The sequence below is a fragment of the Microcebus murinus genome, chromosome 2 (genome assembly GCF_040939455.1).
Source record: "Microcebus murinus isolate Inina chromosome 2, M.murinus_Inina_mat1.0, whole genome shotgun sequence".
Taxonomy (NCBI): Eukaryota; Metazoa; Chordata; class Mammalia; order Primates; family Cheirogaleidae; genus Microcebus; species Microcebus murinus.
This window is the reverse complement of record NC_134105.1, coordinates 45,922,100-45,947,349: the sequence shown is the minus strand read 5'-3', so window position 1 is coordinate 45,947,349 and position 25,250 is coordinate 45,922,100. Positions and strand designations below refer to the sequence as shown.

Below are 25,250 nucleotides of genomic sequence, written 5' to 3'. Positions count from 1 at the left end.
TTGTCTATTGGTTTTAGACATCCTCCTTCTCTCTCCCCTCAATAAACCACAATCAAATAATCAGTTGCTGGATCCATCTCCTAAATACACTTTGACTCTGTCCCTTTCAGAGGACATGTGCTGTCACTAGTAAGCTCCTGTCCTCTTTATGTCTTTGTTGGACTAGAGCAGGTTTTTTCAACCCCATCACTACTGAAAGTTGGGACCAGATAATTCTTTGTCGTTGGGGGGGCTCTCTTGTATATTATAGGATGTTTAGCAGCGTCCCTAGCCTCTACCCACAACATGCCAACAGCACCCCCCGACACATAATCAAAAATGTCTCCAGACTTTGCCAATGTCCCCTGAGAAGTAAAACTGCCCCAGTTTGAGAACCACTGAACTAGAGCAACACCCTCCTCTTGAGTCTACTCGCACCCACTCCTGTCCTTTTTGCATGTCATTCGTCTTACCAAGGATAGAGTGACCTTTCAAATGCAAGTCTGACCATGTCATTCCTTGGCTCAAAACTCCACTGACTCTCTATTTATTATAATTTGACATCCAAACTCCTTAGCAGAAAACAGAAACATCCCATGATTGGGCTCCTGAAGGCTTCTCTGGCCTAAGCCCACTCCTTTAGTACCCTACAAGCTCTGTGTGCTCCAAGTGGATAGGAATTACTGACAGTTCTCTAAGATCCCATGTGGTTTTCCTAGCTCTAGCAAGGCCTTTTCACTCACTGTGACTCCCTCATTCCTTCTGTCCACACTGAAATGTCCCTTCTCTCACCCCCCTACATGGACAAGTTCCAAAGCACCATTTACAGCAGAGGTTGCAAACCCAAGTACATTTGAGGGTCAGGATGGCCACATAAATGAGTGAGGCAGGATGAGAACCACAGCGCACATGCTCACACGAATAGCAGTATCTGCTTCTCAAATCCAGCATCCAGTTCCACGCAGCAGAAGGGCCTGGAATTGCCAAACCTGAAACGCTACAAGTCTCGATTTTGATGTTCAGTACCTAAATGAAATCCTTAAAGACTAAACAAATAAACATGAAGTAACTGAAACAATACACATGTATGGGCAGAATTTGCAGGCTACTACTTGCTATTTACACTCTGAGGATCTCTAAGCATTTGTCATAGTACCCTGGGAATGTTTACATTCCTGTCTCGCCCACAAGTGGAACAACATCTTAAGGTCTTAAGGTTAGGTCACTGTGTCACTTATTCACTGGCTCTTACATTTATTTATTTTAATCCATGTATCATTTTTCTTCTCTCTCCCATGCACCCATCCATTTGTCCATCCAACTTAAATAGATTCGAGTCCCTATAAGCACTATGTTAAGCATACAAAGTAAACAAACATAGTCCCTGCCCTCAAAGTGCTCCTAGTCCAGTGAGGAGAAACACAGGTAAACAGTCATAAGACATACGCTCACATGACTAGTATATATAAATGAATCCTATACTCAAGGCACAGCACATAGATAACAGAAAAAGCACTTAAATCTCCCTAGGGGAGTAGAGCTGGCTTCAGATGAGATTTGAGCTAAGGATAGAACTCTGCCAGCTTGATAAGTGAGAGAGGGCATTCCAGGTCATAGGAACAATCTGTGCAAAAGCATGGAGGTCAGCAGAAATATGGCACATTTGAGGAATCACAATAATGCGCTTTTAGTCTGGAACAGAAAATGAAAAGGGGTGAAACTTCACAGTAAACTATTCTTAAATGTGCAGTGGTTACTGCAGTTCCTAGCATATAGAAAATACTCAACAAGAGTTTATAAATTAATTAATTAATTAGAAATTGGGCAGGAAGGAATGTTAACTAAGCATGGCTTAATAGTAGTTAAGAACAGTAGTTGGAACAGGGATTGAAGTTCCTTAAACTTGAGAGCTGTGCAGGGAGAATACATAACAGAGGCTCGATGAAGAACTATTATATGAACTAATACAATAATAAAATAATTACTGATATTATAATAACAACAGTAATAACATTTATTGAGTGCTTATTATGTACCAAATACTTGACTAAGGGATTCACAAGCATTATTTAATTTAATCTGCATAATGATCTTATGAGGTATATATTATTATTCCCATTTTACAGATTAAAAATAGGTTCAGAGAAATGAGCTGGGGCTCAAACCTAAGAATTTCAATCCAAAGTCCAGGCTTTTAACCATCACAATTACAGGTTTTGTTGGAAAGATTCCCAAGGGCTTTTTGCAAAGACTTTTGGTTGTGTTTGAACCCAGACCATCAGCATACCTAGGAATAAGCTTGATCTTGATAGAATAAAATTTGTCTATCTATTCATAAAAGAAAAGCTATCTTATGAAGTAAGCAGAAAACAAGACCGCCAAGTGGGCATTGCCACACTGTCACAATACAGGAAAGCCAAGTGGCTTTCCATAATTAAAAAAATAATAATAATAATCACCTACTCTGTGAAATGTTAAGGAGAGAGAAGGCAGGCGGAATCTCCTTCCTGGAGCCAGCTCAGGGCAGGCCCGTCTGCTGGGGACAGCTGAGCACAGGCTGCAGAAGGAGCAGATGACCTCCAGAACACCTGTCCAAAAATGGGACTTGGACAGCAGGCAAAGGCTCCCTGTCCGAGTGGTCAGTTTTGTTTACTTTCGGAGACATGGATTCCCTTATAAGACCATATTGTAAATGAACCTAACATGCGTTCAGTGTGAACACTGAACATTCACAATTTCTACTGAGTTTCTCTGTGACTCAGCTTATTTCATGGGTGAAGCAAATGTATTTAAAACAAGGAAGAGCTAAAAATCTGTAAGAGAAAGATATGCTTTCAAATACCATCTGAGTACTTCACAAGCACTGTTTTATTTCTAGATGATATTGTAACTGAAAATAGACTTTTTAAGATCAGCTCACTAGAAGATGTCTGGTATAAGCAATCTTAGGTAATTCTCGTTGATTACTTCCACGTCTCCTTACACACTTGTCATTTAAATCTTCTATGATACAGGTGAGCCATTTATTATTTTGTACTGATAAAGAATACCAGCTCAGCAATAATGTTGCCTGGATTCAAATTAATGCTGTCATTTGCTACTGCATGATTTGACAAATTGTAAGTTTTTTATCCAAGTCTCAATTTCATCATTTGTAAAATAGGTATAATGATGAGGACTTAGCTGTATTGCTCCTAAAGCTAGCCGAATGGTGAGTTAAGAGCAGTAGAAAGAGAGAAAAGGAGGCACATTTGAAAGATACTTAGAAAGTAAAGCAAACAAGATGCAGAAGTGGACTTCTGAATGTGTGGTTTGTCAGGCACGACTGAAGCCAGGCCTCAGCCCAGACCCCTGCAAGGAGAAAGAGCATCACTACGATGGAACTGGCAGGGCAGACGCAGGTTGGTGGGGAATCTGAACCTGGCATAGTGGTAAGAGACAACTGGAAAAGCCACGTAGCAATGGCCAGTGGTCAGAATGCTTTTAAAAACCAGGGCTGGAGATACTGATTTGGAAGTCACCAGTCCATGAAGTAAACAAGTAAAACCAACCCATGTATGCCAAGTTACCCCAGAAAGAGTATTTCAGTAGAAGTTGTCAACCAGTGGCCCAAGGAGCACATCTAGAATACAGACTTTTTTTTTTGGTTCCCAAGAGTTCTAAAAAATGTTTGAGCCAATATATAAAAATCTTGAGACAGTGAATTAAAAAAAAAAACAAAAAACTGAATTTCTAGCTTGCACTGAAAAATCAAGAGGCCAATTCTGGCCTGTGCAATACCAGGCCAGAATTCCCTCTTGCAGGAACACATTCAGCTAGAGCTCATTTTAGGAAGCCTGCCTGGGTACACACTATGCAGCCCACTGAAGTTGCCACCACTTTCACGGTGCCTGTGTGTGTGCTGACCTCAGCCTGTGCCTCCATGTACTATGAATTCTTGGATCCTATAGGAATGCAAGTTCATGACTTCTGTTGTCCAATCCCTGGAAGAATGAGAAGAACAAAAAGCTAGGGTCAGAAGCTTATGAAAACTAACACAATAAGAGACTCTAGGAAAGTGATCTATGAATGATACCCAGAAAGAAGTGTCAGAAAGGTACAATGTATGTGGTATCATGAAAGTCAAGGGAATTAAGGAATCTTGATTACTCTTTGCTTGATACCTACCCTGCCCCACATCAAGTCTTTTCACCATCAAATTCAAGACATATCCCAAATCTGTACACTTCCCATCATCTTTACTATAGTGGTCCAGACCAGAACCATTGATCACCCTGGCATGTTGCAACTGGCTCTTACCTGTTTCCATTCTATCTCACAGCAATCCATTTTCTACCTGGCAGCAAGAAATAGCTGATTAAAATGTAAATCAGACCACGTCACTCTGTTGCCAGAACTATCCAGTTACCTCCTATTATATTTAGAAAAAATCCAAACTTTGAAACTTGCCTTATAAGATCCCACAAGGAGTGCCCTTGCCTACCTCTCCTGGCTGCATCTCCAACAACTAGCTCCTTGTTTGCTACGTTTAGCCGCATAGGCCTCCTTGTTCTTAAACCAAGTCAGCTATGCACACTTGCTTGAGGGACTCTTGCACTTCCTCTTTCCCCTGACTGAATCAGTCTTTTCTCAGCACACTTCTTCCCACTGACCCCTTCTCAGTTCACAAGTTCACGCTCCTCAGAGCGTCCTCAGTAACCACCTCCACACCTGTCCCCAGCTGACCCACTTTCCGCCCTCTCCCTGATGCATTTTGTTCAGAGGATTTATCATTCAGCTGAATTATTTTTATTTGGTTATTTCTGCACCCTCTACAACAATAATAATATTGAGATCAAGGTTTTTCCCATCTGTATACAATCCTTCACACAGAGGAAGTCACTATAAATAAGTTTTAAATGAATGAATGAAGGAATGAGCATGTGACATTGTGGAGGTTACAGGATTCTAGAGAGTGGGTTTTTTTTTGTTTGTTTTTGAGACAGAGTCTCGTTTTGTTGCCCAGGCTAGAGTGAGTGCCGTGGCGTCAGCCTAGCTCACAGCAACCTCAAATTCCTAGGCTCAAGCAATCCTCCTGCCTCAGCCTCCCAAGTAGCTGGGACTACAGGCACGCGCCACCATGCCCGGCTAATTTTTTTCTATGTATATGAGTCGGCCAATTAATTTATTTCTATTTATAGTAGAGACAGGGTCTCACTCTTGCTCAGGCTGGTTTCGAACTCCTGACCTCGAGCAATCCACCCGCCTCGGCCTCCCAGAGTGCTAGGATTATAGGCGTGAGCCACCACGCCCGGCCAAGAGAGTGGGTTTTAAATACAGCACATCTTCACCTGGGTTCCCCAGAAAGGAGACCTGAGCAAGAGGGTTCATGTACCAGTGCTGCATTAGGTAATGCAATCTTAGGGAATAGGAGGGAAGTGCTGGACAAAGAGGGAGAGGCACGAGGAGGCTGCAGTACCAGGCTGGCCCCACCAACAGTGACCAGTTCTTCCTCCCATAGGACCACCCACAACCTCCTCCCCCATACCCTGAGCCACATGAACTGTATCTCAGAACAATCCATGACAGAGAAAGACAGCATTAATTCTCCTATCCAGATGCACATGTGTGGGCACAGAGTGAGATCCAGGGGTGGCACCAACAGGCAAACACCATGCCACCCAATGGACAGCACACAGGATGAGGTGGCTTACACTGTAGGATGTCTTTCAGAGCCTGTGCAAATCTGGTGGCCACAATGGCAGCTGGAGCAAAGATGATGCAACTTCCCTTTACCATTGTCCTGAGAAGATCCAACATGGTGCACACGAAGTGTCTGATACACAGTAACATAAGGACAAAGAACATCCACTGCTTTAGCAATGACCTTAACGACTGCAGTGTCAGTGCACTGGGTAGGGTGGAAATCTCACTGTGGTGGATGGAATGACCCCGAGAAAGGATACAGCACAGCAAGAGTATGCTGCTCTCAGGCCTGGAGCAAGGAGAGAACAAAATGACATCTTATAGTGCCAGAACGCAAAGACGTACTAAAAAAAAAAAAAAAAAAAAAAAAATGGAGACATGTCAAAAAGACATAAAAGCCAACGTGAAGGGGTTCCTGATGGTTAAATCTGAGACTATTTACAAACAATAATGATAGTAGTAGATTATAATCCATAGGATAAAATAAGAATTCCTAAGTTCATACTGATACAAATGAATAAACAAATATGAGGCAAGGGGAAAGCGACTTACCATGGAGATCCAGTTAATAAATTTAGGAATTATAATCATGGGAAAACACCATCTGGCAAAATCACAGGAATAATCATTGCAGGCAAGAATTAATAATAAATGCTAAAGTTAGCTGGCAAAGGTATGATTAGCAGCGTGATACTTACATAGTCTCAAAGTCTCTCCCCACAAGGTAATTATTAATTACAAAGGGAAAAACAGTGACTTTACAGTGCAGAAACGGAAAGACACGGCCTTAACCAAGTGACCGACGTTCACACGCAGCAGCGTCACGTGCCTCCTGCTGTGCTACGCTGTGAAGGGCACAACTTCACTGCCGTAGTTTCCCTGCCAGAAACACGTACCTCGAATTCAATCCTCGGGAAACATCAAACATACCATCAGCTGAGGTATGAAACATCCAAAGTGAGGGACAGCCTACAAAATGCTTGGCTAGACTCTTCAAAAATGTCATAGTCATGAAAGGTAAGTAAAGACTGAGGACCTATTACAGATTAAAGGAGACAAAGAAGATGTGACAACTAAATGTGTGATGCTAGATTCTGGTCCAGAAAATGAGACATTAGTAGGACAACTGACAAAAACCAGAACAAGGTCTGAAGACTGGGCAATGGTATGAATGTCAATAAATGTTCATTATCTGAATTGCACAACTATACAGTGATTATGGAAGATGTTGGTGGGAGAGAAAGAAAGAAGCTATGATGAGGAGAGACACACAGGAGGTTCCAGCAGAACATAAAATTAGTATAACTTTTCAGTAGGTGATAGGTCCCTGATGTCCATTATATTGCTCTTGATACCTTATACATGCGTATTATTTTGTACATATGAACATACAATATTTTTAATAAGAGAAAATTTTATAATACAATGAAAGCAAAGACCGTCATCGTGTCCTAGCTTCTATAACCTGCCCAACCCTCAAAGCCCAAGCCCTCTTCTCTCTTGTTTTAAAAGTTAAAAGGCATACTAGCACCTAAGACTTCCTCCTTGATATAATCAGATGGTTTGTAAGACAACTGAAAAGGGCATCCTTCTTTACTATGGGAATCAGGGTGAACACCCTGTCCCTACAGTCCTGTAAATCATCTTATGTTCCATGCAGCTCCCCTCCCCCCACCCCCGTGTTCCCCTAGGGAACATATGCTGAGTGGAAGGAGCATACTTTTGGTGTAAGAAGTCTTACTGTCAAATCCCCACTCCTGCACCCACTGGTATTGTGGCATGGGGCAGGCAAGTGATTCTGTCTCCCAGAGTGCTTCTGCAGATACAAATGTGAGAATACTTCACAGAGCTGTCATAAGGTCCACCTGAAAGAACATGTACAAATACCAAGTATCGTGCCCGGTACACACAGATATTCTCATATGGCACCAAGATCCATTGTTGTTACTATCTTTGTTTTAAAACTAAGAAAGCAAGCCTACCTCTATGTTAAATCTCTGTAATGCCAGAAATGAACGAGAGTACAACAGAGCACGAAACGCAACACCTCTGCATTGACTGCCACATACCAGTATCAACCACGTCCATTCCCGGTGGACTCGTACCAATGGGCCTCCTTGTAATGTGAACAGCTGGTGTAGTGGGCATGGCAAAAGTTCTGGAGTCAGACCTAGGGACAAATCCTGGTGTCACTTTCTGTGTCCTATATGATCTTGGGCAAATAACCTAACCCTCTACATCTCAGAATATCCTCTGTAAAATGAGGATATTCTTCACAAACCTCTTTTTAGAATGTGTACTGCACAGAGGCATATTCCATAAAACAATGCCTAACATACAATGGCTACTCCATACATCTTAGTTACTTTATTTGGCTCAGTTACCAAAGGAAGAAAACTTCTCAAGAAGGACCTTACAAACCAGGGAGGAAAGGAAGCAACTAACGGAAGAGAAAGTCTGCCAACTGATTAATCCAGTCTCAACATAACCCTAGTTAGACCTTAGGTTTCTAGACCTTCCCAGAGCATCAACGGCCTCATCTGTAAAAAAGAAATACTACTGTCTCTTTCACAGGCTTGCCTAAGGTTAGCTGAGGTATGAAAGTACATTCCACAGTGCTGGGAACACAGTTACACACAAACTGGGGCCATGGTTGCTGCGTGTAAATGCTCCAAGCATCCTCATGCCTCTTGCTCCCTTTCTCAAGAGCTTGAATGATGGCTAAGTATTCAAGGCTCAAGGTCTGGAAGCAGTTATCCCTTCAGTCTATTCCTGTCTAAACCATCCACAGCCTGGGCTCCTGGCCCTCTCGCAGAGGAAACAAAAGTCCAGATGAAGGGCAAGTGACAGTGTCCTTATGCTTTCTAAAATCCACACTCCCCACCCAAGCTGCCCCACCACTTCCATCAATGCTTTCTGAATTCTGCATTCTAAAAACCTTTGTTTAATCCTCCTAAGAAATCCAGAGAAAAAAAACAATAATTTTATGTGTGTGTTGGCTTTCAGACAATTCCTGAAGGATGGATTTAAATATCATATCCTGACTTTGGAGGAAAATCTGAGGACAAAAGAGGGATTAGGAATTATGGGATGGTGGAGGGCAGAGATTTGAAAAAGAAATTAGGTTAAGGTTACATGGATAAAAGTTAAATAAGAAAACAAAAGCCCAGTTAAGGCTGCCTTGGTTAAAGTTACAAATGAAAGCAAACACTTCATAGATCTCCAGTTCGCGAACCCACGAAAGCTCTGTGGCAGCTCTCCTGAGCTTGAACAACAGGCTAATTTTCAAGCAGGAATCAAAGTGGTTGGGCCCCTGGACAAATAGCTTGAAAGCCTAAGCATAAGCCTGGTCTCACAGAGTTAAAAGGAATGCAGACTGCCCCAAAACACACCAGCCGTTTGTTTTTTCTGCCACCTTTCCAAGGGTCATGTCTGGAGTGAGGATAAACAGTTCTGGGGGAAAAAAATGATGTGAAGTACAGACGTTAAGAAAATAAAACATTAGAAAACCATTTCTTAAAGAGTTATATGTGTGCCTGTATATGTACATAATATATATATAGAGAGAGAGAGAGAGAATATTTTATACATATACATGTATGCACACATATGTGTGTGTGCCAAAATAATCCAAACTTCTGATGTTTTCAGGTAGGAATAACTAGAGCTATAGCAAGCCTTTGAAAGGCTGTTGCATTTTTCAAGCAAGGTCAAAATTTTTACAAAGGCATTCCAAAAACAGCAAAGGGTGTCTGAACAACATTTCAGTGTTATTTAATAAGTAAAGATTAAGCTGAGTGCTCTTGGTTATTAATAGATGTTAACAGCATATTTTATTCTAGGTTTCTTAGAAATGTATTTAGAAAGTCTCAAATAGAAGACCTAAAAGAAAGAGAGAACCCACTAGGTGCCAGGGTTCGTGCTAAGTGTTGTTCATGCGATGTCTCTTCCTGCACGACCAGCATCAGTGGTAAGTACCAGATTCTCAAGCCCACACAGCTTGTAAGTGGCAGAGCCCATTGTCATTGCCCTAGAATCTGAGTTTTTCTCCATCATCACACTATGTGGCCTCCCACTGAAATGTTGAGAGTCAGGGCAATCTTTCCTAGTATTACTATGAGGACAAAGAAATGTCCCATATTCCTGGAACAGGAAAATACCACCGCGAGGTAAAAAGCAGCTTTCCTGTGATCTCTACTTTAGCAGAAAACAGACGAGATGTCTTTTGGTCTAAGAGTTAAAGCAAGAAGATGAACGATTGACATGTAGCAGGTGATAAATATTTAATGTCACTTGGTACAGTGGTTCTTCAAAAATGTCTTTTAGCTCTGAAGTCCTTTCTGTTAATCCACACTTCAGGGGGTGCAGCCAAGGCTCAGAGAAAATACATTTTTAATAAGGACTGCGCCAACCCAAGAGGCTCCGAGTGGTGTATAGCATTTCGGTTTTTAGAGCTCACAAAGGATCTCACACTCTGGGGGAAAGGGGTCCTAATGTGAAGAAGAGAATGAAAGGAGGCCAGGAAAAAAAAAAAAAAAGATTATATTCTTCTAGGGATTCTAGGGAAGGAGACACTGTTAGAGCCTTGTCAGGATAATTATCAGAATGGATTTTTTTCCTCCCTCCGTGGAAAAGCTGGTCAGGTTCAGGGGAATCATATTCCAGATAAATAAGCTCAGGATGAGAGGTGCTGGCTGCTTTCCAAGCACTGATGGCATCTGAGAGCTGCTTAACCCATCCCGAGGAGCTGCGACATCACACACTCGATCCGCAGGGCCTGGTGCGGATCTACTCTCTCTACCCCTCTCTCAGTCTTTCTCCTGCAGTGCTGCACCCTTGCTACCATTCCCTCATTTTTGGTCTTGCGTTGGCTTTGCAATCTGGTGCTTTACCCATGGCACAGAGGGGGAAACTCAGAGATCAGCAACAGCAGGAAGCTGCTTCCACACATCAGCTGAAAGGACAAAGAAAGAAGGCTTGCAGCTAAAGCCCAAGACCCAAGGACAACCAGCAGAAGCTGAAACCATGGAGGGCCTACCTCATGAGTGGAAGAGCTGTAAAGGGCTGTGGGCACTGCCAGGGATGGTACTCAAGGCAGAGAGAGGGCGAGACAAATACCCTGGCTTCTCTCTTTCTCCTACCCATCTCCTCCCATCTCGCACTGAGCCAGAGGGCAGGGGCTAACCCCCTGCAACATAGCACACAGCAGGACAAAGGAGACAAATGAATCTCAGTGAAAAAAGGCCAAAGGCCAATACAGCTGGGAAGTTAAAAGTTCACAGAAGCATGTCCATGTGACATCATAATTGCTAACTATATGCATATATAATTTAAGCAAACATATGCATACTATATACACATAGACTGAGACATCAAGAGATGGACTGATCGAGAGAGAGAGAGAGAGAGCGCAAGAACAAGAGTACAGAGCTATACATTTGATTTTCATTATTTGTGGTAGTTATAAAGTCTCCAGAAACACTGAATCAGGGACCATTGCTTCTAGGGGAAACACAGGGTTAGGTTCTTTCAGGCCTCCAGTTACATTTTTGCTAACTGATCAATACACACAACCTTGTTTTACGTGTATTCCCATTTAAACACCTTATTTGATATATATTATTGATTCACGAACAGTGAACTCACACCAACAGTACCTAACTCGTGCCTGAACGACGCCCATCTGGCATTTTCTCTGTGAGGCACGTCGCAGCTTTCCTGCGCTTAGGACGCTATTCAGCACTTCAGCACGACGTGTGGGGCCGATTTTAACTGGTGAAATCACCAAGAAAAAGCACAAAACACTGAGAAAAACACAGCATTAATAGACCCCGAAGAGGACATTCATGTACAGTATGACAGCTGAAACAAGAAGGCAGGGTGTTGTCTTGTCTGGCCTTAGCTGGGAACATGCATGTTGAACGACTCAGAAATGTCCCGCCTCTCTGTGCATGTCTGCAAATGACTGCGAAAGCACCGTAAGTATTGATTTTCAGGTTACAAATAAATTTTAGCGAGTAGGTGAATTTGCAAATGCAAAATCTGTAAATAAGGAGAATCAACTATCAACATGTTAAATTTGGATGGTAGGAGGTGGAACGCTTTTTGTTTCGTTCTATATTCTTTCTTCCTTTTTATATTCAAATGCTGTCTAGTTTCTCTACATAAACTGGTAATTAGGGAAAGGAGACAATTCTAAACACAAGATTCAAAACAACAAACAAACTAGGGGCAAAAGCACTAAGAAGTGAAATCATTTAGCTTAGCTGGAGACCATCCTAATAAGAGCACCAGGGAACAGCGTTGGTCATTCTCACCATGCGAGTTGAGGGGAAGTCTCAAAGTATCCCCCACTCCAAATTTCTACGACTCTTCCAGCCAAACACCCGAGGGGGACAAAGAGCAAGGTCTGGCTAAGGGGTGGGATAAAGGTGGGAGGGGTGTGTGAGTTAACTTCCTGAGTGGATATCTAACATCCCCATGGTACAGCATGGCATGGACATATAGACTCACATCTTTCCTGTCCATCTCTACCAGAATGTTCCTTTATGCTCATTTGATGTTTACCAATGAGAAGACATGAGCTTCTTTCAGTAAATATGATTTAAGTCCCTATTATATACAAAATACTGTACAAGGTGCTTTGCTAGAAAGAATAAAATACTTTTTCATCATATTTTACCTGTTTTCTATATACAAATCTACTCCAGTAACTCAAACAAAAATTTAAAAGCCTAATATGTGAAATTCTTCAGCTTCCAACCAGAAAGAATACTAAGTTAAAGAATTGAAAAAGCATCTGAACAGCACAAAAGCATAGTAGTAATTCAGCTCTCTGTTCCTTCCTTACACCATTAACGAGCAACTTTTAATCTTTAATCCTCCCTCACTAAGCTGGTTTTACTATCCCATCTGCTCCTTTTGCTTGTGCCTTTAGGATCTTATAATTAAATTCTAATTAAAGTTTAAGGCTTGTAATAAAGAAAACACTTGCGGAATGCCTTTGATTCAAGAGGCCAAAATAACATTTCAGCAGTCTGAAAAATGAATTATATCCTTTTGCTTAACAAGCATCTTTAAAATGGAATTAAAATGGGAAATTCCAATCTTCCGTGATTTCATCAACCACACATTATGTAAATATGTTCATTATCATGTGCTGCATTTTAGTCAGCTGAAAACAGCACGAAGAAAACTCCGTCCAGCAAACACAGTGTGTATATGTGCCTGGTGGCAGTGGCACCCTGATACATGCACACTGGTACCGGGTATAAGCATCTGTCTAGCACACACCTGGATGCTGAAAGAACAGCGTTCTCACCTTCCCCATCTAATCGCTCACCAAACTCAGGCAAGTCTACCTTTCCAGCCTCTTCCAGATCCGTCTCTTCTGCTCTGTCAGTTCATCCCCCCAACATCCCTTGGAATGCTTACAACACTCCCCACCTCCAGCCTCAGCCACTGGCCGCAGTCCACGTTCTGCCTCACGTGGCTGACAGCTGCCTTTCTGAAGCACCATTCTGATCAGGCTGCTCTGCTTGGAACAACTGTCTGTGCTAATAACCTGTGTCCCCCAGTAACTTATGAATACCTCTACTATAGCATATTATATAACTTTGATTTATTTATTGGTCTATCCTTTAGTCTTTGAGCTAGCTTCTTGAAGATAGGCACTGTCCTGGAAAGAAAAAAAAGTATGTGTGTGTGTGCGTGTGTGTATAATCTGGAAAGAAAGAAGCACACTTTTTTTAACCTGGAAAGAAAAAGTAATTTATAAACCCAAAAAACACTTATCCAACTCTTTTAGAAGCATCCAGTTCACTGGTAATTTGTACCTGGTTTCACTTTTGATCCAGGTTACATTTTAATCTTCATCATTAATAATTATTAATTATATAATTATATATATTTCATGATTATTAATAACTAAAGTGCCAGACACTGTTCGAAGTGCTTTATGTTATTATTCAAATTCTCACAACCAACTTGTGAAGCATGCCCTACTATTATCTGAGACAAGGAAACTGAAGGACAAAAATGTGAGGTGTACTTGCCCAAGATCACAAAGGTATTAAGTGCTGGGGCCATGCAGTCTGGCCACAGAGCCCACACCATAAGCACTCCTCAAGCCCAAAGCCTGAGTAAAGCATGGAAGGCCTTCATGTTCTTTTCTCCAAATGCTCCCAACGTGTGACCTATGACCTGGCTAGGTTACCATGCTCACCCCTCCCCTTTGCCAATGCACCAAGGTCTTTCACGCCTGCACCTTCCCATATGCTGCAGTTTTGCCCCTAACCCACCCGGTAGATTCTCCCTCATCCTTCAAGTCCTAGTACAGTCATTTTCCTATCTTGAGAGGTCTTTCCTGATTTCCTGGACAGACCTGATCACTTCTTGTTTTGTTACTACACAATCTGGAACCTATCAGACTTTTGTTATGGTGCTAATTACACTGCACTGCGAACATCCAGGGGAGCCCTGCCGTCCTAGAATGTCCACTAAAGGTAGGTCACACGCCAGGACTTGATGACTGTGGAGGAGTGAAGAAGCAGATGGGTTCTCTGAATCTACACATTAGACATAGATAGAGCATGGTCCAGGCTTGTCAAAGTCAGCATGGAGAAAAATGTTACCTTTTCTGTTATGATTTATAGAGAGCAAAAAACGAAAAAGTACTTTTATAAACCCAACAAACACTTATCAAACTCTTCCAGACGCATCCAGAGCACTGTAACTCATATGGTGTTTGACTTTTTGACTATCAAAATACGTTAGTCCCTTTCTCCCATAACCCACAACCTTTAAGAGGAGCCCCATCTGGGCCACAGCAAGGGAGCAAACAGTAGACTTAGACTCGGCCACACGTGGCAGCCTGGACTGGATTGTGCTGCCTGTATTTCAGCATTGAGTCCAAGACCTCAGGAGCCAGGAACCCCCCCTCCGCAGGCTTCCCTGACACAAGCCCCCTTTGTCAGGTAAGCATCTCCACCTAGACTTGATGTGCACTCCCAAGCTCTTTTTCCCTGGCCCTAGGAGCCGCTATGAGCCTTGCTCCTTTTGCCAAATGATCCCTCTCCCAGGGGATATGACCTCGACGCCCACCACCACTAGCGTGGTTCTGTTCCAGGTGGACCAGTCACTCTGAACCACAGAGCTGCTACCTTGTCTAAAGGCTCAGTGTCCTCATGTCTGGAAGCCCCTAAGCCTTGTCTCCTGCTCAGTGACCAAGCACCAAAACTTATTCCCAGTACTAAGCAATAGGTACCAATAAATACTAGGTCTTTTACATAGCTGTATCTCAAATTCCTCAAAACCTACAAAAACATAATTATATTAATTAGTCCATTCAACAAATATTTACCAAATACCTCCTGTGTGACAGGCAGAACAACAAAGCTAGGTAGCGTGCCTACTACTGCACAGCTGATGAGAAGCAAAGGGTGGGTTATGACCCAGCCCCTCACAAGACCCCAGGCTACACGTCCATGCTCTGTCCACTCGACACTACTGACCACTTCCTGAACAGGCAATGGATTTTCACACCTCCATCCATATTCACACCTTTGTCCATCCTGTTCTATCTTCACCTACCCACGGTACTCGCCCTAAGGATCCTGCTCATCCACACATCACTCAGTATTTCCTAAAGAGCTGTAAGCTACCATTTCTGTACTAAGTGATAAAGATACAAGATTCAGCCCCTGCCTTTCAAAGCTTACAGTCTAGTGGGAGATAAAGACAAGTAAATAAATCAAAATACAGAAGAGTAAGCCCTATGCTGAGGGTAAGTACAGGCTGCCATGGCAGCCTAGAGGAAGGTCTGGGACCCCACCTTGGTGCCTCCTCTTTGAGATGCCACTCTCCTCCATTCCTTCCCTCGTTCTCTCCCAGCCCCACATGTCTGTGCTGTGCATTCTGCAGTCACGACATTTTTCACATTGAATCATGATGGATGACCTATCTATCTCCATCACTACAATTAACTCCTCCAGGGAATGGATTAGTTTAACAGACATACACTTACTGAGTGGCTTGCAGGACCGCAGTGGTGAAAAGCATGAGCTTTACTGCTTAGATTCTGGCAAGTACTTACTAACCACGTGACCTGGGGCAGGTTACTTAACATCTCAGCCTCTCAGCATCTTCCACATCTCTAAAATCAGCTTCGATTAGAAATATATTGAAGTTTAACATGGCAACTGTATTCATTCGCCCCAAATCACTATCAGTTTTGTCTTTGGCCTCAGTCTTTGGTATTGACTATTTCTATATCAATCCCAGCAATACTCAACCTGTGTGTGATCAATGACAACCTGACAGTGGGGGTATCCATCATATATAGACATTATAACAATGTCAGTAACGCAAAGCACTTTGGGATTTATTACTAATATCATAATGGTCACTTCCAAATATAGGTAAGCAATTTATATCTAACTTGGGGTGAAAAAACTCTTCATGGGCTTTATATGTTGAAGATGTATCAGTTAGCTGACATATAAATGTACATTTATTATGAAAATAAAATGCTATTAATTATTTTTAAAACTGTTAATATTATGTGCCTGTTTTGAAGAAATGTAAAATATGTTAATAGGATAACAGATTGGTAGTTAAACCAATACCAAGAAAGAGAGCTAGTTGAGAAAGAACATTATATCTTTTTTGAGACCATGAATCCTTATAAAAAGTTAAATAACATAAAGCAAAGTACTGATAATAATGAGATATTATAATTCTAATCTTCATGGCACCATTAGTTCTTAAAATCAGAACATAAATAATAATTAAGAATTATATATAATGTTTTGGTTATTTAGTTCTACTTATGCCAAGAGTCTTTCAAGAAAATGTTCTATTGTGGAATTCTTCACAATTTATAAAGATGAATTAAAAGCAGAATGTCACCCTTACTATTAATATTTCCATATTGCAAAAGGAAAACTCCAAATTGTGTACAAAAACACTGATGATTAATCATCTGATATAAACTCAATAAAATATATTAATATAAAGAGTACAAAAACAGAAATGTTAAAGAAAAATGAAGTTCTCAAAACATACTTTAATCCTCCTAACTAATCTTTAAAATTACAGATGTTAAAGTATGCCATAAGAGGACACTTCCTTAAAACTTTAAGCCTATGAAAAATGTGGGACTAATATTCGGGTGAAAAAATATGTCTAGGATACATATTTATGACATAAGTCACAATAAGAAATTACTAGTATTCTTTAAGGTAGGTGGAAAATTTGAAGCTTATACTGCAAGAGGTTAAAGAGTGAATGAGTAATTAAACAAATGAAGGAAGTGGGTATTGATGGTTCTTATAGAAGATTTGACTACAGAAGGAGAGAAAAGGGGCAGTGACCTCCAGCCCAATTTTGTAAAGTGTTTTCACTTATTAAGGCAAGAAATATAGGCTGAAACATCATGGAATATATTATTAATATATCTGTACATGCTAGAGGATTGTTGTTTCTAAGCACCAAAAATGTATGTAAATGCTAACTCCACCCTACCATCCAATATATTTGATTCCTAAATGCTTAGCTTTAGCTGAGCAAGTTTCTTCAACAACTTTCAGAACAAACAGAAAAGCAAAACTTTGAGGCCAACACATTTTCATGTTCAAGTCCATGATTTTGAACATCTGTGATTTTCCTTATAAAGCATTCAGATTGAATATCCATATATTTCTAGACTGAATGGAAAGTACACATACACATATGGATACCCAGGTGTACATTGTACCTGACCACACATGTAATTCTGAAATTCTCAGAAATACAAGAATGCATTCTTAAAAAATTTCTTCCAGTTTCTAAGGAAAAAAAAAAAAAAATATATATATATATATATATATATATACACACACACACATATATGTGGCATAAGGAACACAAAAAGGAAAATTATGTTGCATGGAAAGCTCTAATTGGAGAGGATAATAATATCATCACAGTATATCATGTCAAGAATGCCCAATAAGTACCAGGTACTTTATACACAATATCTAATCTTTACAAAGATCTATTGTTAGTCCTATTACAAATGATAAAACTGTGGCTTGTAGAAGCCTAAGTAGGTAAACAAGAATAAGAACTTCAGAGAATCAGCTTGGCCCATAATCTAGCTCTGTTACCGTAAGTTTCTCAACTTCTCTAAATCTTACCTTAATCATCTGTAAAATGAGTCTAATCATACCTATCTCACAAGTAAAGGAGTGAGAAATAATGCATATAAGGTGCCTAATATAACGCCTGGCATATAAGTTAATATTCAATAAATGGCAACTCAATAAATGGGAATCATTTATTGAGAAATTACCCATGTGCCAGCATTACTATGTCAATGCTTTAGATGTATTAACACAATCAATCATCACAATAACCCTATGAAATAGGAACTATTAACCCTACTCTTATAGATAAAGAAATTGAGATATAAAGTAGACCCTTAGTTAATAGCTACTGGAAGCTTGACAGTTTTCCTCTACACCCAATTTTTGGCACTCCCAATAATGGATTCTCATACCATCACCACATTAATTTATCCTTCATGACAATGCATCTGCATTTTGAAACCACAAATATCTTACACATATTTGGGGAACAAAGGGAATATAGAAAACCACTGCTCTGAGTTATTTGAAAAGATGGGGACTACATAAATGAGAGGTAATATTATTATATTTTGCAAAGATGTGAACAAGTTACATTAGGAATTTTACAAATCTAATTAGCCAATAGGTTCTAATGGAATCAAATTAGACTTCTCTCTAGATTTTCTTTTTCATTCTGCAAAGTTTCAGGACATCTGAACTATATGAAGCATCCCCCAAAACTGCATTATGAACTGACTCTCACAGCCAAAAGCCCTCAAATGGATATGAAAGGAAAGGTCAACATATCCTATTTTCCCATGGCAAACAGCCTTTGGAAACATTTTTTTAAATATAAAAAATACATACTTTTATAGTCAAATGATCATGATCAAAATTAGGTAAAACTGAAGATGGAGAAAAATCCTACCATGAGTGAGTAAAAACACAAGCAACTGGTAACAAAAGGTACAGGATCATAATGTAAGCCAAGGCCCCAGTGACTCAATCTCCATAGTCTTATCTCATTAAGAAAAGAAGCAGCAGCTGGTTTCTCCCAAAACAAGTCTGGGAGGAACAAAATTAGAAGGGCCCCCATCCTTTAGATGTGCTCTTGAAAATACCGAGTTCTTGATCTGGATGGATTTTTATAGACAGTTGACAAGTCAGACCTGAGTGCATGTTATTCCAAAGGTCAAAGAGTTGGCAAAATGGGATATGACTGCTGTCAAACAGGAATGAGCTCCCTTTGAAGTCTGAGGCGTAGATGAGCTGATTCCAAGGTACTCGCTGTGAATGAGCAAAGGCAAGGGTAAAAAATAAAAATGCTGCCCTGTGTCAGCTGAGACCTCCTAAGTAATGCGGGGTATACTGCCCTGCCCTTCTGTGGGGCAGAACCCACCTTCAAAGTCTGGGTGAAAAGATACCAACTCGTGAAGTGGGAAGGTGCCAGCAAAGAGCCATGATGAACACTTCACTGCCTACATCTGCAAAAGCCCACAAAAAAACCCTCCCTCAAAGTCTCCCTACTTCCAGGGTAGTCCGCTCGGTATCTGCCTTGCTCTCTATTTATCTGTGCTTACCTACTTATTTTCCCCCATGGTTTGTGTTCTATCCCATGGATAGCTTCTGACCAAATATGCTGCGATACCACCAAATACCTGAGTTGTTTCTGTGGCCATTATCATTCAGGAAGTTTCACTATGTTGCTATCTGAACCTGGTCTGACTTTCCGTTTAGTAAATCGGACTAATATTCCACCTCATAAATCAGAAACACAATCCTGTGTCCCTCTTCCCAGAAGCCCCGGTAGCTGTGGAATGGAATACCAGTGGAATTAAGGGAAGTTCTTGCAGACTCAAATATCACAGAAATGCAATAATTTGTCTTTATTAATAGAAGGTCAAATACCATGTACCTCTGACAGTTGCATCAATATTTTTACAGTCCTTAGGTCTTGACTTTCACCAATGGCCTCTTTAATACAGAAAACTTAAGTCTAACTCCTGACATTGTTAAATCACTTTTAGATAAATTTTTGAAAACAAGCAGATTTAAGACATAATACATTTAAACTGGTACCTGGTTTTCTCTGCAATGGGACTTCCCAGAATTCTGTTCTTTGGAATACCAGCCACTTAGTAGTACTTCAGATTCCTTGTTGCTCTGCAAAATCTATAATCCATTTCTTAGAACATTCCCTGGTAAAGATGCTAGTGACTGACTCTAATTCTTACAATTTACCCTCAACACTGATATAACTAGAATGACTAGAATGTTGATCACATGTCTCAATAAATCCTCACAACGTCATTAAGAACTAGGTAATATTATCCCCATTTTACAGATGATGGAACTGCTGCTCAGCAAAGCTACTTTTCTAAAATCACATATGAAAAGATAGTGAACGGGGATTCCAAGTCCAGTTCGAAGTCCAGCATTCTTTTTTTATACCAGGTGTAAACCAAGAGTCCATGGGGGCTGAGGCTATTTCTGGGAAACACGATGACCTATGAGACTCTGGCTGCCATATCCACTGGTCCTGCTGCCTCCCCTTTCTCTGTCATCCCTACATCCCTAGGCTCCTTCTTCACCTACCAGTTAAGAGGGTTTCAGAGAATAGGGCTGAGTGGAAGAGGTATTGTACTTTTCAAGTTTCCTCATCAAACCTTAGCAAAAATATTCACGGAGGCTAGAGCTTAGTCCCCAAGTAAATGTCACAAAAAATCAGGAGTATACAAAGGTGAGATACCCAAAAAGTTTGACTCTTTCTAAGAAAAGCCAAAAGAAAGGGGCAGAATTCCAGAGAAAATAACTGAGTCTTACACAGTGGTTCTCCAACTTTAACATCCATCAGATTCTCCTGGAGGATTTGTTAAAACACAGATTATTTGGTCCCACTCCCAAGAGTTTCTAATTAACTAGGGTGTGGGTGAGGCCACAGAACTTACATTTCTAATATGTTTCCCAGTGTTGCTTATGCCGCTGGTCTGAAGACCACATTTTCAGAACAACTGGTTTAGGGTGACTATTTACCTAACAAATGAACTTTTTATGGCACAAAAATAGGTCTTTGTAACATTCCTTTAATAATCAGTTAACAAACAAGTACTAAGCTAATTGGTACTAAGTATACTATTGTGGTAAACAGCCTAGACTCTGGGCCCAGACTGCCCTGGTCAAAAATCCCAACTCTGTTAGTCATTAACTACGCGACCATGGGCCTGGTGCCTCTGTGAGCCTCAGTTTCCTTATCTGTAGAAAATACATAAAGTTATAGTACATATAACATAAGGGCAGTGGGAAGACTGAAGGAATGAGTATATCTCAAATTCTGGCAATAGTGCCCAGCACACGCAAAGTACTGTTAAGTATAAAATACTAACACCATCATTACTATAATTTCTTCTACCTCTAGAACTGTTCCCCTGTGCAAATCCCTGTATTAGGACTTGACGACCAAGGTGTGGACCAAACATATATGGTCCTGCACTCATGAAGATACAACTAGGAAGGGAGGCACAACTTAAGAGGTTGTTTATAAGCATTATCTGCTTAAATCAGAGGGCTGAATGCAAGGAAACAAAGAGAAAATGCTACAAAGTCATTTCAAATTGAAGATCAATCAGGCATTAAAAACATTTCTTAAATTAGAATATAAACCAACAGAAAAATATGATTCTGTGTAATTATACCACATAGCCTTTTTTGAACTATTACAGCTTTTAAAATATAACAGTATGAAAAGAATAACTCCTTCCAATTAATCCCCCCAAATTTCTCAGCACCTAATATGTGCCAGGCATTCTGTACCAGGTGAATAAACTGTAGTTTCTTCTTCTAAAAAGATCCTATGCTATTAGAAAAAAGACATGTATCAAAAATAAATTACAGTGCAATGAGAGAAATGCTAGAAGAAATACAGGAGCAATTCAATGGGAGCATCTAACTGCCTGGGGGAGTCTGAGGGCTTCACAAATAGTATGACATTTAAGCTGGGTATCAAAGGATAAGCAACGGTTGACCGAATAGACAAGAGCATGAATGATGCCATGGGGGGAGGGAACAGTACATGCAAAGGCAAGCAGACAAGAAAAGGCCCGGCTTGCCCAGGGATCGGGAGACGTCTGAAGTGGCTGGAATGTCAGTGAGTGACGAGGAGTGCCAGGAGACGAGACGGCTCGGTCTCAGTGCTGTGAAAAATCGCCAGTTTTCTGGATAATAAAATGTGCTTGAAGCTGTTTGGATGAGGGTCAAAGATGGTAAGGAAATAAATATGTAAAGTGATATACTGCAAGTTTTACAATGTAAATCTGAAGTTGTCTTTATGCTGCACCCCCCAGAAGGTCAATGTTTTAATGGCAGACACTGGCATTAAGCTCTATCTACCCGGGTCTTCAATGACAGAAAGGAACAGCAAAGACAGCATGGGCAGCTCACCCTGATCGAGTCTGTAGTAGCATGGTGTACTACAAGCTTTACACATGGGCTCTTCACTCCACATAAAGAGCCCATGAAGTACAAATAAGAAAATGAAGTACAGAAACGGTGAGTGACTTGCTCAAGATCACACAGTAAGTTCTAGGCCTGGCATTTTACCCCAGAGCCCAAACTCAACCACTCACCCTTGAGTCTGCTTTCCTTCCTCCATGAAGGATATACCAGGTCCCAGGGCAAATCCAGGTTTTATATGGCCTGAAGCTTTTATGTGGGGGCTCTTTAAGAAAAGGAATACAAAATAAGTGCAATAATAAATATTTACAATAAGAAAAAAATTTAAACAAATACTTTGCACTTTGAGGATATAGGTCCCTTTTGCCTGCGTCAGAAATGCTTGTGAAATGCTTTCTGATTGCAACCCCTCCTGGAACATTCTACAACTCCCAATAGCTCCTAGCACTCACAGGGCCTATGCAAGTGTGGGCCCTGAAGTTTAAGCTTCGCTGCCTACACTTCATGGGAAACCCACCTCTATCACTGCCTGATAATCTCTCAAGCTTTTTCAAGCCATTCTGACAAAGACCAGATATTAAGGTCAGAGGGAGCCGGTCAGTTCACTACAGGACAAAAAAGGAGGTAGAGATGACTATAATATGAGAGAAACTAGGGTTTCATCCTCTTGGAGCCATGCACCCCCAGTTCAGATCCAGCCTCTCTGCTCTTCAGCAGCTATGTGACCTTATTGAATGTGTTTCTTAACCTCTTTGGGTCTCAGTTTCCTCCTCTGCAAAATGGACACATTGTAAAGATAAAAGGGGACAACATGTATAATAATGCTTCAGGAATGTCAGCTCCCTTCTTCTGAATATGCCATTCCTGTGCTTTCTCCTCCTTCTTTCCCCTCACCCCACCCCAAGGAAGGTCCCTTCTCTGTTTTCATAGTACAGCCTATGGAGACTTCCATCATAACACATCATTCTTTTATTAATTCAGCAAGTATTCCCTGGACACAAAGATTAAAGACGACCTACTACTGCCTTCAAGAAGTTCATTTCTAATGGATAACCATAGCTCATGGAGCCTTTTTCAACCACTAGCTGAGATGCTCCTTGAAGACTGGGACCATGCCTTATCCTGATGATCTTCAGAAGCAATGGGCACACAGCTCACTTTGGGTAGACCTAATGGAAAATACCATGAGTCTACCACCCATCTCCCGAACCCTCAGCTATTCCCTATGCTGGCCTCACATCAGCCCACTGGCCCGACCCTCTCTCAACTGTTCTGAAAGGCTGCAGTGGGGCTGGTCCCAATAGCCTTTGCATGGCTGGATTAATGAAGTTTGGTTGCCCATTGTTAGCACTCACCTCTGGAACAAAGAAAAATACTGGCCCTTCCAAGGCAAAAACAAAGGCAGACTTTTCCCCCAGCAGATCCCTTTTCCTTTATTGGTAACAGTACGTAGACCCTTGGTCCTCCACCGAACTACATTGAAAATAGCTTTGTGAAGAACAGACACAGTGGCCATTTTTCTATGTGTGTGTGCAAGCAGCAAAGAAGTGATTGTAATATAAACAATGTGCACTTCTTCCTGCTTCTAACAGAACAGACAACACTGTGTCGTGGGCCTGGGAGGGGGTCGGGGGCGAGATAAAGAAACCGAACCTTACGTTTTATTACATGAAATTCTGATAAAAAGCACTTCGAAGCCTCTTTCCCATCATCAAAAAACCACACTGGGCAAGATCAGAGCTTAACAGCCAACAAAAAAAAAAACACATTCAATCCCTGAGCTCATTTTCCTGAAATAGAAAACTACATATGTTTCTCAAATTTCACATCAAGCCACCGCAGAGGCCAGACTGCAGAGCTGAATCGGGCCAAAGTAAGTAAGAGAGGGAGAGGGGAGGAGGGGGAGGGGAGGGAAAGGGAGGAAACGGGAGAAAATGAGCCTGTCCTTCCACATCACTGCATTTCTCCAGCACAATCTAAACTTACAAACACTCCCCGTTTCACCGAACTTGTACTGAGGGTTGCTTATCGGGCAGCCTTTGCTTTGTCAAATTAAGACACATTGCCTTGAATTCGCAAGACTCCTTAAATTCAAAATGACTTCATGGTTGGCTCAGAGTCCAGTGTCTCTAGGGCCAGCGGCCAGGAACACATCCACTGCAGAACCCCCTCCCCCACTGACCTACCTGACTTTTCCATGGAGACAGTAGAGCAAAATCCTAAGCAGACAGGCTGTCAATGTTAATTAAAAGTCCAAACATCTCTTTAGAAACTATCTCCAGCTCAATATTTATACAGAATATAAGACTCCTAACAGGCAGGGGTGAGGCGAGGAGGGGGAGGAGGAAGGTGGAAGTAGGTTTGAATGGCATTTGGAACCCATTAATTTTTAAAAGACAGGCTGCCACCCTATATAGACCCAGAGAGGTTCAAAATGTAAAGAAACCAGGAAGATGAATGAGCTGAAGACTGCTTAGAAAGCCTGGGGAGAGTGCTCAGCTTTTGAAAAGAATAATATCTGAGCAATAATGAGAGCTGACACTTTTTATTGGTGAATGCGGTTTTGGGCACATTTTAACGATACAGGTTGACAATTTTTCGTATTTAACAAAAGGAAAAGCAATCTTCTAAATGACTTGGGAACAAAGGGCTCCCTGACTGCAATTTCTTAATAACATTTAAGAATTCTCTTCAAAGGCCCTTGACAAAAATTTACAGAGAGGAAGAAAGGAAAATGAAGAAAATAAGAAAAAAAAAAAAAGAAGAAGGGATATTAAAGAAAGAAAGAAAAGAAACTAAATAGAAGTAGTGAAGAAGAGGAGAAAAAAGAAGGGAAGAAGAGAATATGGCATTTTAACATTAAATTGTATCACAAAGGGCTGGATTCTAAGGTTAAGACTTTAACAATCCTTTTTCAAAAGAATAGATTTTAAGGTAGAATCCAAAGAGAGACTTTGGTCAACACCACTACATCTCACAGACTCAGAACTTTAGATCTGGGAAGGGCTACATGGATCACTTAATCCAAAC

General features: G+C 41.0%; 1 protein-coding gene across 8 annotated transcripts in view; it reads right to left on the bottom strand.

The window, feature by feature from the left end:
* FGGY (FGGY carbohydrate kinase domain containing) overlaps positions 1–25,250 on the bottom strand; it is a 384,511-nt gene that overhangs the window by 287,903 nt on the left and 71,358 nt on the right. Inside the window, exon 1 of one of the 8 annotated variants that reach the window (XM_075998780.1) lies at positions 2,443–4,986. The exons of the other annotated variants lie outside the window; for them this stretch is intronic. The gene's annotated coding sequence lies outside the window, so the exon portion shown is untranslated. Of the gene's footprint in view, positions 1–2,442; positions 4,987–25,250 lie in introns of those variants that run through there. 8 annotated transcript variants of the gene reach the window in all.